We start from the raw sequence: 14,983 nt of genomic DNA on the forward strand, positions 1-14,983 counted from the left end.
TTTTCAGATAACCTTCTATCCATCTGCACACAGACACACACACACATACATACTCACAAATGCATACAATCAGGAAGCCAATTAGATTATAAGGACCATAATGTTAGAAAAAGTGGGTGATGATGTTTATTGTTTATGGTAAATATGAATGCTTGCATCTCATTAAGCGAAAATAGTGCAGGTTAATATATCGTGCCCTGCATGTGAGTTAATTCTTCATACCAGTAAGTGCTTTTCAACCCTTGTTGCTCCAATCGAACCTAAGTTACACATTGCATTTGTAAGGATTATGAAAATAAAATTTCTGATATGGCCTGTAGTTGGCCTCTACACATGAAGCAGAGCACACAATTTAAATAAAGCACATTGAGCATATGATAAAAAATGCAGATAGAAAGACTTTTGTTATTTTGTCAGTAAAATGACCCCCATGCCTTTTCTGTATTTCAAACATTGCATAACAAATCAACAGCTATGCAGCCAGTACAGAATCCTCTGCTTTGAGTGTCCTGCCCGCAGGCTGCCAGACTGCTCAGGCCAAGAAAATTGGATGTAAAATGTGCTTTTGGACCCTCTAACCACTTTACTGAGTTGAATCATGGGCAAAAGCCTCTGATATCCACAAGAGGTATATTTGACAATATTGTTACAAGGCTTATTATTCAGCTGAGCGAACAATAGAGGTGCTTTTGGGCACACTATCATTTGAAAACTGAAGCAGTTTGGTCTTTGGCAGAGGGACGTAATCATTATTGCACCAGGCAGCCAGTCACACCTCGGACATGAATGCTGTCTTTTGATTTCATGATGCACTCATTACATTATGTGTCAAAAGAGACGCAATTGAGACACAATATTGCCTGAGCAAGCATCAAGGACAGCCATAAGTGTCACAATTCTTGTAAATATTACCAAGTAAACACCATGAACATTTAATCCAATTGACTGCAGTAAAATGCTCTTTTAAATATCACTGCTCATCCTTGCTTCATGGCCTGATTTGTTGAACAGAAAAATGTGAAACTCTGAACTCTCTGAACCCTTTATGAAGCAACATTGTGTAGAAATATTTTGTTTTTTGTTTTTTGTGATTTAGCACCCCCACTTTCAGAGTGCAATACTGATTATAGTAAATATGAACAGCTGTACAGGTGTATTTGTTATGAGTGACACCACCACTAAGCTAACAGCCAAACATCAAGCAGGTGCAACAACACAAGACATAGCAGCCACCTAATATTACTTACTAGTCCAATAGCAAGAAGGCCAGCTGAGCATTTGCCTTTCAGCCTTTTATTTCACAAAGCTCTCGCCAGTAACTAAAAGTGGGTACCAGATTTACTCTTATCCAGCATCCGCTTGTTCAGTCACTGTCTCCTTTTCTCTTCTTTGCTTCTGTAGTCCTCTTCTGTCTCTTCACATTGCTTGCTTGCTCAACTCTGCTCCATGTCAGCATTCCCCTGTGCCCTGGGCCTGAAACGAGGGACACCAGAGAGAAAACCAGAAAACATTTTCAGCATAAAATATGATCTAGTTTCACCAAAATACGTTAAATAATAATGGTTGTTGGAGTTTAACTAGCATGAATTCACATAGTGTCAGAACAGGCATACAGAGTGCAGGGAATGACAGAGCCACCATTCACCTGAAAAAAATATTTCAATGCTATTTAATGGCAGAAAAATTGCTTTAAAAAATAATTGTTGGGATATTTCTGCTTTGGTATTAAAAGGTCAAGAGCTGATTTCATAAACAAAATCTGCTCCATTCAGAGCTCCGTATAAAGAAGCATTATGAGTGGGGAACTGTTGAATCCAGATGAACCTACCAAACATTTTTCATTGTTTGTCTGGTTTATGTGCATCAGATGACTCTTAATCCAATGGTAAATGCTGGCTAGGCAGATGTTAGGTTCTAGAGAAGGTATGAAGTTAGTAGTGTGTTTACTCACTAAAATCTGCATTCATAACCACACTAGTGTCTCCATTCGAATCAGAAAACATCAAGGGAATGGAAGTGAGAGATAAGCCTCTCCATATTTGAAGATCCACTTGTTTATTTGACGGCTCCTGCATGGTGGATTGCACACTACACACAGTTTGCGTGATTGACTACCAATTGGCAAACAACATGGCAGTCTTTGTCACATAATTCTTTATAGCAGAAGTGATTAAATGAATTTAGGTTTCAGGCATGTTGGTTCTTGTGCTGCTTGTATGTTGAACTGTATTTAAAGTCAAATATGTAATCATTTTCCTTCTATTATTTTGCATTTTGTCTCATCGTAGTGGCATACTGCAGAACGTTTTGTCTCTTTGCTCCCTCCTCAGTGCATTCCAAGATCTTTATCAAGTTAACATATTTGAGAAAAAAAAGAAAAAGTCAAATACCATCCGTTCAGTGCTGCACCTCTACTTTGACCATAACAACCTTTTTGCCGATATATAAAATCTTGATGTGATCTTAAATGTCAAGAGTTGACATTATTCGGCTGGAAAGAATCAATAGGTGATGGTAGTCTAAACACATAACTTTGAATGACAAGAGCAAGTGCACACTTGAAGCCCTTACTGTATAAAATCCACTTTTGGTCCAGAAGGTGTTTTTTTTCTACCTGCTTTTCCACATTTCTTCTCCTTATCTCCTCTCTTGTGTGAAATATTTCTTCAAAGATTTATTTTTAAGAACCAGCAATAGTCAAGATAAAAAATTGTACTCCTTGATATGCCAATTCGATTTTATTCAACAAAATCAGTGTGTGCTTTAGCTGTATCCTTTTCAAACAATGAGATTCAACACATTCACCTTCATTGAATGACATGTTTCCTTTCTATTTCGATGCTCTGCTTTTATTATCCAAACACAATTAGTGAAGGTATTGTGGACTTCAGTATCCCTTTCTGCCAGGAAAACCAGGAATATTATATGTGCTAAATGACATTAATAAAAGCTCTAAAAACATAGTTGCACTTTATCAGAGCAATAATAACCCAAGAGACAGAGCAGAGCAATTAGAAAAGCGGACCAGGGGAGCTGAGTGCTCCATTTTTATCAGAAAGATACAAATATGAGAATTTTGGGACCTTCCACAATCTTGCTTGATCGCAGAACTAATCCACGCTCTCTGACCACTGACTGTCAAAACCTCAAAAGCCATTTTGCTTGATTAAAGCAAGTAAATGGGAAAACATTACTTCAAAGTGTTTTGGATGTCAATTTTTTTTAAGACTTGAAAGACCTACATTTGAACGATATTGTGTCCTGCTAATGCCCGAAACACTTATAGAGAGGGGTAGGTGATCCGATTTGATCTCCTGCCTGAAAAACCTCAAAGCAGTTGTCTTGCGAAAATGATATTCATGAAAAGCAGTGAAAAACAGAGTTGCACTTGATCAGAGTAATGATGACCCTGCAGGCAGAGCAGAGCAATTAAAGGAGAGTCCAAGGGAGAGATGAGAACTATTAACAGCCACAGAGGACCTTCTCTTTCCTCGTCTCACTCTTTCTCTCTCTCTCTCAGCCGAGGCTAGCAAAGCAATACACTGATGAAAACATTGCTGGAAATACAGAAAAAGCACTAATTACAGAGGGGGTTTATGGGGGAGGGAAGGAGGGAAAAGAGATGAAGATCCCCTGTGCTTCAGAGACATTTCCTGTCCAATTTAATATGTTGCATCAGTTATTTTTGATCTGCTGTTTCTTGCATAAAATTGTACATTTTTTACATCAAGTCACAATTCCACAGGGTTCAATGGTTGAACCCAGTCCAAGTAAATTGTAGTGAAACAAGAAACTTGGCAGTGATATGCCTGTATAGGATGTTTTCAAAATGCCTCATTGTCACCGAGATAATGACCACGGGTGCTATGTCTTCTGTGAGCTAATGTATAATTATTAATAATCATTTCTTGCTGCAGAGAAAATACTAATTGATAATTTGTGGCAAGGATTTTATTTTGTGTGTGTGTGTGTTTCTGGGAAATGAGAGAATAGAGAGACTTGTGGTTGGGAAACACATAAAACACAAGACTAATTTCATAGTGGGGAATCTTTTTGATGCTGTTAAGACAAAAAAAAATGGTGTAATTTCCTCTTTAGTCTGGTTTGTTTCAGCTGGTAAGTTCTTAAATAACAGCACTGCAACTACCTGAAAAGTCTCTGCTTCCAAGCAGCCTGTGTATGTGTATGTATGCATGTTTATGATTTAAAAACAGAGTGGACCAAAAGTATTATGTGACAGAGATATGTGACTGATTTATTTAAAAAGCTACATCAAAGAAATGTACTAATTCCTCTCCTGAAAATGACGGCTATCTTTCACATTCTGAGTCTGACGAGTCTGTTTGTACCCTGCAAATCTGACTTGGCACTTTGTCATTGAGATGTCAAGAAATACTTTCCAAAATACAGAAATCAGGGTCAAATTTTTGTGCTTGTGAAAACTTGTGACTGCTACATTATTAATCTAAACTTGAGAATCGAAGCCTGTATTAAGCTTACAGATGTCATTGTTTTTGGATTTCCTTCTGGAAAGTTCAGGACATTTGTTAGGAATGGCTTTAAAAAGAAATATTCTAAGAGAAATATTCAAGGAAAGAAGGAAGAAATCAAGAAAATGCTGACAGTGGTGTCGACAGTGACAGAGGAAGAGATAATAATCCGGCGTTGCAGGAACATACAGTTCCTTCTGTCCCACCTAAGTTTGCACTGAAGGTTTACAGGTGGAGAGTGACCATTGCCTCAAACATACAAAGGTTCAACCTTGGATCCACAGGTCAGTGCAGAAAACTACTGAGACTAATTCTAAATTGCCTGTGTAAGAAAGGTTACCTCAACAGGGTCAAGTATCAGCATTATTTAAAATGTCACTGATACGATGAGGACACATTCCGAGAGTGTCTGAGTGTGAGTGTGTGTTGGCTCATGAGCCACCATGGCAGTGGTAGAGAAGAGCTATGATGGCCTGGCCTTAAAGTCACATTTAATTGGTGTATTCCCCCAAGTAAATAAAAAAGGTGACATTTTCTCTTGGTGCCTGGACTGGAATGCTAAAAACCGATGGGCCGAGGTCCATGAAATGTCAAGGAGGAATAATTTCCACCACATACCCTGTCAGCTTTTGTACCTTGCCCCTGCTCTGCACTGGGAGTCTCAGAAAGGTCATCTGCACATTTGACTCATTTTATGTCAACATTTGGCTGAGGATCAATGGCGGCTTTTCGTGATCAAAGATAAGTAGGCCACTGCTAAATTTTGTCCCGTGCTTGGCACAAAGTACTTGTACTTGATACAGTGATACATTAAGGCTTAAGATGTCAAATTTCTACCTCCTTCTTGCATCATCCGCGGTGAGGTGTTTCTCTCACACACTCTTACAGATACACACACACACAGACTGAAAGCCCCCCTGGCACAGTAAACAACTTTAAGCACCCTGGAAAACAAACAGATAAAAGCATGCCTTTGACATGAAAACATGACAATTTCCCTCTAAGAGCCTCTCAGAAAAATAAAATCCTGAGAGAGAGAGAGAGAGAGAGAGAGAGAGAGAGAGAGAGAGAGAGCAAAGGCTTTACTGACAAGAACAGACATCATTGACTAAATCCATGTTATTTATCATCTGGCATAGCTCTTTGGCCGGCTCTAGGCCAATACGCTATGAATTACCTGCTGCAACATCAAAACACTCATGTAACCATTCAGCCATTCGAGACCTCAAAGCATCTTAACAGTAGCAGCATATTTGTCCATTGGCTCATAATGAAATGATTTGAAAAGCGAAGACTAGAAATGTATTGTATTTCCCTCTCTCCCTTCGTCTCTTTCTCTCTATATTTAATGGCATATACGATAATGCTCATCAAATCCAAGCTGATCAGATTTGATGCATTCACTGACAAAGACATGACAGCACTGTTTTCGCTCTCAAAGGGACTTAAGATTCATAATAGAATAGAGACACCTCTCCCCCTAAACCCTCCCTTGTTTTAGGATTTATGACTTATGGTTATATATGCTGCATATAAGCATAAAGTGGAGGCTTTCTCAACCTTTGATGTCAGTGTTGTGGAGGTTGATAATCTATGTGGATTGCAGTACACTTTGGTAATGGTGTACATGCAGCACACTCAATCCCCTTACCAAACACAAGAGGTTTTTTTCTCTTTCTTTTACATCGACGCTGAACATCCAGTGTGTCTCACGATGTGATAGACTCATCAGTGCAATTTGGACTTTGTGTTTGATGCCACTTCACAATAAAATACAGGGAGTCAGATTAAAATGTGTCGATGAGGCATGAGGGGGAAAAAACAAGAGATTAAGGAAAAAAGAGCAGAAGAGAGCGATCATCAAATTCAATACTGGAATTGTCTCACTGTGCTGTTAGCACCTTGCTGCGGGTTTAAATGTCAATTTTTATCCTTAGCACAGCCAGACAGTGTGATATCACAGAAAACATTTGTCAAGGATTTTTAGGAAACAGAAAACAAACAACAACAACAACAACAACAACAACAAAAAACACACAACCAACTCCTGACTGAGCCAAACTTCATCGGTGCTGCAAGGCAATGCAAACAAACCAATTAGAGAAGCTTTTGCAGCAGAGCTGGAAATTTAAAAGTAATAAACAATCAGGCAGATAGACAGCCCCCAAAATTAGACACACACACTAGAGGTCTATTATCTCATCTCCCAGTTAACAAGCAAGTGCTTGATTAACAAACAAGGGGCTTAACAAGCTCTGATTGTTTAACGATGGGTTGCATTAGGGGGATGATTTTTGAGACTGATGATTTATTCCAAACTGAAGGGGGACAATCTTAATACATCAAGGGATCACCATTTAATTTGCAGTACAATCTAACAGGTGTATTTTTTATGATGTTATTTTGGTCATAACAATGACTTAAACACAAAGTGTATGATCTAAATATTAACAGATGGGTAGCCCCTCAACAAAAATTCAAAACTCAGTCGTGGAATCCTATGTCTTTCCTAAATTGATGATTGATCATTTCATTTAGCGACTAAAACAACACTGAAGTTTTGAGAACAAAAATACAACAGTAAACGTTTCTTCTATTTATGTGTATAATGATTAAGGTTTTACCCCCTTTAGAGACCTACACTGGATAATCTAAGGTTATGGCTGTGGGTGAGAAAAAACATGGCAGATTAATGATTAATTGCAATATGCTACTGTCAACATCTCTTTGAACTGTGTCTGTGCTGCCGATGCTTTGTTTTAACATGCACATTAACACAATCCCACAATGTGGGTTTTCCCTTTAAATGTGTACAATGGAAAAGCTCATATTAAGAAAATAAAATGAAGACAAACCATTGTATGTGATGATTGAAGGAGCTCAAAGGTGTGACAATAAACTTCAAGAAAAAGTTGGCCTCTTCATGCAGCAAAATGGATTTCAACCTAAGAGACAGATTTTATATAAAACAAAATCTTAATCTCAACATGGTTCTGAGTTGACAAGCAGTTGATTGATTGCTTGATTTATGGGGCCACTCACCAGTTACTGTCATAATAAGACAACTCCTATGTTACTAGTGTCTTCAAAATGTCCTGTCCTTTTAAATCTGCTCATTTGCACATGTAGCTGTCACTGAAATGACACTGTTGTGTGTGTTCTTCACTCCTCCTGCAATGCTGCACTGCCCCAAGAGACAACAGTTGAAAAAAATCTAAATTTTATCCAACAACAAGAGACTTCATGTCATAACTGCTACTACTGTGTAATCAAATTATTTAATAACTCCAGGGCGGAAAGTAAAAACAACCTTGTTTAGATAAAAAGATGTTGATTTCGTAATTTTAGTGATGATATGGTGTCACAGAAAATGATCAGAAGAGGAGAAAAAAAAGTGACATATTGTTGGTTGTAAGAGTTATGCCTTACTGCTCTGGTGGTACAAATTCATCATGTTTGTGACAACTGGAGGATGATGTTTTTAATTGCTACAACCTTCAGTGGCACCGAAGCCTGGCCTTGAGGGACCAGGCAGAATATGTCTGTATGTGTGTGTATGTGAGAGTATGTGCTGTATGTGTATCTGAATGTGTGCGTGCATGTATGTGTTTGAACGCACTACTGCAATCAGGATAATTGCAGCAGAGGTATCTGCATGTCATGTGAGTCTCCAACTTCCTAGTGAAGCAGGGTAAAGGGATGTTACGATGTTTAATTAATAGCTACAGATACAGTAGGTCTGCAATAAAAACTAGAAAATAGTCAATAGCCTCAAACTGACAGTAAAAAGTCAAAGGATCCATCCATAAACAGTCAAATTATGTGGAAATATATAACTGACTTGAGGAGGCTGAGAAAACAAATAATATATTAATTATGTTTAAAAGGTTATTTCAGTGAGAAGAACAGAAAGAAATAATATGTGTGTACATATATTATACATATATACATACAATACATATATTTTTAAATCAGTATAGAGACTGTACCAACCATATTCACCATTTTTCTTAGCCTTATAGCACAGCTCTCCTTTCCACACACATTAGGGCCCCTCACTAATGAAACCCACACACACACACACACACACACACACACACACACACACACTTGCACACATGCACTGGCCCCCTTCACTAATGAACCCAACCTCAAACACATTTGCATCTTTCTAAATTAGCTTGATTATTTCAGGGTAATTAGCATAAGCGTATGGAAATTAAATTGGCTATAGTGACGTGGTGGCTTCAAGGTGTTTTTCCATGTGATGTGTGGGTAATGGGCTCCATTTGATGATTTTGTACAAGATTTGTGTTCATATTGCGTAGTGTAAAGCTGCAAAAAGTGCTTGATAGAATATCTGATAGAAGCATTATTAAATAACATTCAGTTTTAATTAAAATGCAAGCTACAGTCATAGTAAACTGTTTAATCACTATCAGGATTTCATCTAATGAAGACCTAAGTTTTATCTTTGACTTAAACATAAAAGACACTTTGGTGCTCAGGTTGAAGCTGAAAAAAAGTCACCATCAAATCACCATCTGCTTCATGTAAGAGTTTTCAGTAAACTCAGTGAATAGTTTTAGCTGAAGTTCCATAAGCATTTGACCATAGACGCAGAGAACGAAACAAATCGTTTTAATGAACTGTAGTTTAATCTATTTTTTAATGTATTTATAAGCTGTGTGTCCTCTTTCTCCAGCCCTACCCATGATGCCCCCTGGTTCTATTCATCTACAGTAACAGGGGCCTGAAATCTCTCATACACTAACACACCCATGGATTATTAATTAATATGTTCAAAGTACTCTCTCTGATTCTAACCCCCCGACCACCACCACGGCTAATGTAAACCCTGTGAACCTCTATTCTATAATGTTCACAAAAGACAGCGGGTGATGAAAGGGAAATGATATTTATAAGTTTCTTAAAAAAAAAAAGAAAAAGAAAAATTTAAGTGCTCACTGGCCATGTTAAGTGACCATGTAATTAGAAGTATGTTTCTGAGATGTGCATACATGTAAACGTTTTAACAGCATGGAAATGTAATTAAGTTAATGGTGTCCGCCAAGAGGTAGGGCATTCATTGTCTTGCTCAAGGACACATCAACAAGAAGTTTAAGTGTGTAGGATTTAATGGCATCTATACTGGTGTAGTTTATGATTGCAACCACCTTGCCTCACCATCTCCTTCCAAGCATGAAGGCGAAACGGTTGCCGCGAAACATGCAGTAATAAAAAGTATAGTTTTGCATTTGTGCTGTCTGTTAGTGAGTTGAAAATGACCTGTTAACAATTAAGGGCAATGTATAGTTTTTTTCCCCACTATGAATAACCATTGAAACAAATAGCATAGTAGCATCTTAGGTTTATGTCAATATGGGGTGAAAACATTTATTGGAGTTGCACAGGTTTTCAATATTTATCATTTGTTCATTGTTAAGGTATGGTAAAGAATAGGCAACTAATAGTCCTGCAAACTAAGCAATAAAAAAGATTGTTTCTCATTGCCTTCCAAAATTGACACATATGAGAAAAAACAAACAGACAAAAAAAGAGACACAGCTGAAAGAATACAATCTTGATTTTTGGTAAAGAAGAAACGGGTAACAGCAGTATCCCATGTCGAACTTTGTTGACCAATCCATCCATCCTGACCTCCTCCCTACAAGTTTCTTTGGGTTCTACACCAACTTCACTCTAATTCCACAACAATCATTATTCCCATGACCTGGAGGTCCTTGTCTTGTAAAGGTAAACATACATTAGGTGGTGGGTGGTATTTCCTTATAACTACCTTCGCCTTCATTGTTGAAGGAAATTTTAACTGTAGTCTCCCATGTCAAGTCACACAGTTTCTATGCCTTACCATCCACCCTTGCCTACTTTCTTTTAATCATAACAGTATTATATAACAGAGCAACATAATAACATGACATAACAATATTGCTATTACTGCCTTTGTCACGTTAGTCAGTGTTAGATCAGTCATTTTGAGTGACTATAATATATTTTTAACAGTTTTATGATGAGTTTCAACTTTGTTTACCTGTACACAATTTTACGTTATGATTTGCTGCTGCTGTTTTTTTTTGTGTGTGAATAAAACCCATTGTACACTATGGGTCCAACATCAAACCGCACAAACAGTTATCAACTAACTAGTTTTCAGGAGGTTATTCAGCAGATAAAGAGCCAGATATTTCCTCCAGAAATTGGTAGAGACCAAAAACAGAGATAAAAGGGAGTGAATATTGGACTTACTCTGTAACTGCTGGGATGTATTTGGCAAAAAAGTAAAAACAAAACATAGCTATTCACTTGCCTAAATATAGTGAATACAATAAAAAAAGTGACAACACAGTGTCAAATGTGTGCTGTAATGACATCATTAATTTTGTTAAGGAAGAACATAAAGATGTAATATAGAGATAATTCGTGCCGACAAAACATGTTTATGGCTGAAACAAATCTTTGAGCTTTGGCCCATATCCTAATCTGATTTTATGAATCCAAACATACACAGGAGCCAGCTGTCAGACTGGCACAAACAAATAACTGGTCAAGAGGGTGAAAGAACACTGGGCAACTGCGATTTTTCATTCACATTAACAAAGAAATCCACACACTCACCAGATTTACCCTTGGGAACATATACATTTACAGTAAAATATACATGAGAATAACTTCATCTCTGGCTCATTGACTCTCTTTCCCTTCTTCTGGCTCTCACACAAGCACAAACATGCATGCCTGCACACAGATATCACTGATATATGGTACCGTCTAGTGCTATACATTGGGGGTAATGATAACATTTATGAGCATGGTGCTTTTTCACAGAGGAGTGCTGTAGGTTATTGATGAGTCTCACTGTGTACCATCACTTATGAATGAAAAGAAGGCGAAAGAGGAGAGAGATAGAGATGAGAGGAAGGTATGGGTGTTATAGCTTCATCCCTTGAACTATATTTCATCAAAGCTCATAGCTGGAGACTCTGGTTGTCATAGACAGGGCTTGCAGGGCTTCCTTAACTCAATGTATACTCTTTTTTTCCTTCTTTTTTTTAAGTCCAGGGTTATTCTCATGAGCTTTGATAGTAATGATAGGCCAGAAAGCCCTAACAGGATCTGCAGTGTGGAAAGAACTGGCACACAAAGTTTTGAACTGGATTAACTGGGTAACAAATATGCTTAAAATAGAATGTTAAACATGTAAAAAAGTATACTCACCTGATGGCACTTCCAAAGTGGTGGCACTCTTGTGCATAGATGCATACATTTCAAATCTGGATTAAAAAAAAAAAAAANGGCACACAAAGTTTTGAACTGGATTAACTGGGTAACAAATATGCTTAAAATATAATGTTAAACATGTAAAAAAGTATACTCACCTGATGGGATTCCAAAGTGGTGGCAGTCTTGTGCTTAGATGCATACATTTCAAATCTGGATAAAAAAATAAAAAAAAACATGTAGTAGCAGAAAACGTGCTTAACAGTTCTGCTGTTTCATCTTGAGGCTTCATAAATCACTGTTTGATAGATAGATAAGTGGAATATGTATCTACACTTAGAAGTCTTGTTCTATCTAGCTTTTGAACCAAGAGAAATGTAATTAACCACAGCAAAGTCATAGCTAATTGGAAAAAAAAGTGGGAATTATTTTTTATGTATTTCATGTCAGAGCGGCTGCATATTGCATGTGAAGTTAATCAGAACGACTACTTGTTAATTCACTTTGATGAAAGGAGGAGGGGGGAAGTATTTGGACAAGATAGCCACAAAAAAGAGAGGAACTAGTCAGGAGGCAAACGTCGAGGAAAGGGGACAAGAAAAAAAAGATTTTACACTCATCATCTGTCTTTTTCACCAATGATGTCATGTGTGATTAATTATCATGAAAACTGGTTAAGGATCACTTCTTTATTAGTCGGTCTAGCAATCACACGCGTTTTTCACACATACTTCAATGATGGCAGTGCCCACTTTGATTGGTGGAAACTCATTAAAGCTTGTGGATGTTATTGTATTTCACAAATTAGTCAGACACTATTGCTTAAATTGCCATTTCTAAATCATTTATGTATTTTAGAATCAAATGGATAGCTGCTACAGAAAGAAAAAAACCATACACAGCCTGGTTACGCTTTAGATATAATGAATATCCCTTTATTATAAATCTGTTTGATGAGCTGAATACTGCAGCAGGTTTCAAGTGATTTTCAGCTACATTTTATGTTCCCACGCATCTAAAAGTTTTGCGTTTTCTGCTGCAATAAGTCACTGCTCCCACCAGTTTACAGTAAATGAGGTTGTCATGCAATAGTGACAGCTCAGAGTATGCTTTTGGTAATAGAAAGTGAGGAGAAAAATGGTAAGAAAATGCAAATCAGCTGTTGATTATGCACTGGCATCCCTCTACCAAGTCTAGACACAGAAAAAAAGAAAATAAACTGTCAAACTGAAGTGTTCGCACTACCAAGGACTATGTAATTTCTATTCAGATTTATGTGTTCTTGATTTTGATTTGACTTGAAAACAACCTGAAAAATGTAATTAAAGTAAAAACTGTGAACTCAAACTAAATTCTAACATTCCCAAATAAATGAGTAAGAAGACAATATGAGAGGCGCAGCATTCACGTAAGGACATGTTAAATCTAGCATTGAGCTTTATGCTTGTGACAGGAATAACGAGGCTGTGCTGAACAGGCAAGACACCTCGAATAAGTGAGAAAAACACTTTTACACATGAATATGTAAAGCACAAAGATGACAGAAGAACTTCAGCTAAGCATGAATCAACTTCTGGTTTTGAAAGCAGTTTCATTAAAGGTAAGAAAAAAAATGTAATTGAAGCTTCTGTATTTACATATAAACCTCAAGCCTTCTTTCGTAATATATACCAGATGTAACAATATCTATGTTTACATTACATAAAGTATTGTAATTATAGTAATAAAAAACACAGCCTGGTTTGAGAAAAAGTCACAAATGTCAAATATAAAATGGTAGCTAATAAAAAATATGTCTGTTTGCAGTTGCTTTAGCTTGAAAGGTGATGGTTATATTCTTGTATACCAGTTAGGAAGGAATTTACTGTTGTTTTCCTTTCATTAAATTTAGCTCCAACACGAGATTCATACTTTCAACAGTCCAGCAATGTAGATCCCATCTAAGAGGATTTCTTCTTTTATTGTGTACACTCATTTAGTCTGATTGAAAGACCCTGTCACCCATGCTCCTCCACCAGAAAGTCATTAAATGCTGACTGAATAATCAAGGTATTTAGTCACTTTTCTTCTATTTCTATATTTAGCCTTTCTTTAAGCCAGGCTTTTAGCTTCAACCTCTCAGTGTGACATACTGTACAGTGTAGCATCTAGAAAAACTGCTCTTATTTACTGGGAAAATCAAATGCACTCTTGTTTTGTTTACTGTATAATGCACTATTTTTTACATTAACTCTGATTAAAACCCTCTTTGATAAACAGCTTCAAATTTTTTTTGGAAGAAGTCATTTTCACAATTTCACAAAGTCTTTTCTGCTCTATACATCTCTCCCACCACATTACCAAATCCTCTATTTGAAACAGAGTCATACTACCCATATTGTATCTAGTTAAGGCCTCCAAACATGGACTTCACACTATACGTCTGGTTTCAAAAGTTCAACAATATGAAAGGAGGAAAAAATAAGCCCTCTTAGCATAATTGCTCTCAGTGGGAAGTAAATAGTTATTAACGTATGGCAAGCAGCAAGCAGGGATTTCAAACTGGGAGGGAGGTGGGAGGGGAAAGCTGTAGAAAGAGGGAGGAACGTGTCAGGAGAGAATGAGAGAGATGAAGGGTGAAAGAAAGGAGAAATGCGAACGGGTGAAAAGCAGAGAAAAGTGGCTTGAGAGAGAGAAAGCAGTCATCACTCCTGAGTGACAAAGCCGCTTGCATTTTAGCATTCTCAGGTTTAAAACAATTCTTTCATGTTCTCCCTTTTCTCCTTGCATTCTTATTTATCTTTCTCTCCCATCCAGCGCACCTCCTCCCCTCAGAGGAGTCGCTCCTGTGTCCCCACCCCCCATCTCAGTTTCTTAGTCTTTTTCTCTTTCCTTTAATTTTTTTTCTTCTTTGAATAATTTACTGCAGCAGGGGAGAGTGGAAGTGCGTTTATTTTGAGTGTGTTTGCGCTTTAAACAGAATGCTTAATGATTGCCGATGGGAGAGAGACTGCATTAATCCCATTTATGTTGAGACCTTTTAGATGTACTGACACCCATGGCAGACAGGCAGTGTGTGTGTGTGTGTGTGTGTGTGTGTGTGTGTGTGTGTGTATGGGGCACGGGGGTTCTTTCACCCCATGCACACAAATGATCCCCCATCACATCTGTGGGAAGAACCCCATAACACTGTGTGTGTGTGTGTGTGTGTGTGTGTGTGTGTGTGTGTGTGTGTGTGTGTGTGTGTGTGTGTGTGTGTGTGTGTGAGTGAGAGA

Source organism: Larimichthys crocea, chromosome XIII (assembly GCF_000972845.2).
Source record: "Larimichthys crocea isolate SSNF chromosome XIII, L_crocea_2.0, whole genome shotgun sequence".
NCBI lineage: Eukaryota > Metazoa > Chordata > Actinopteri > Sciaenidae > Larimichthys > Larimichthys crocea.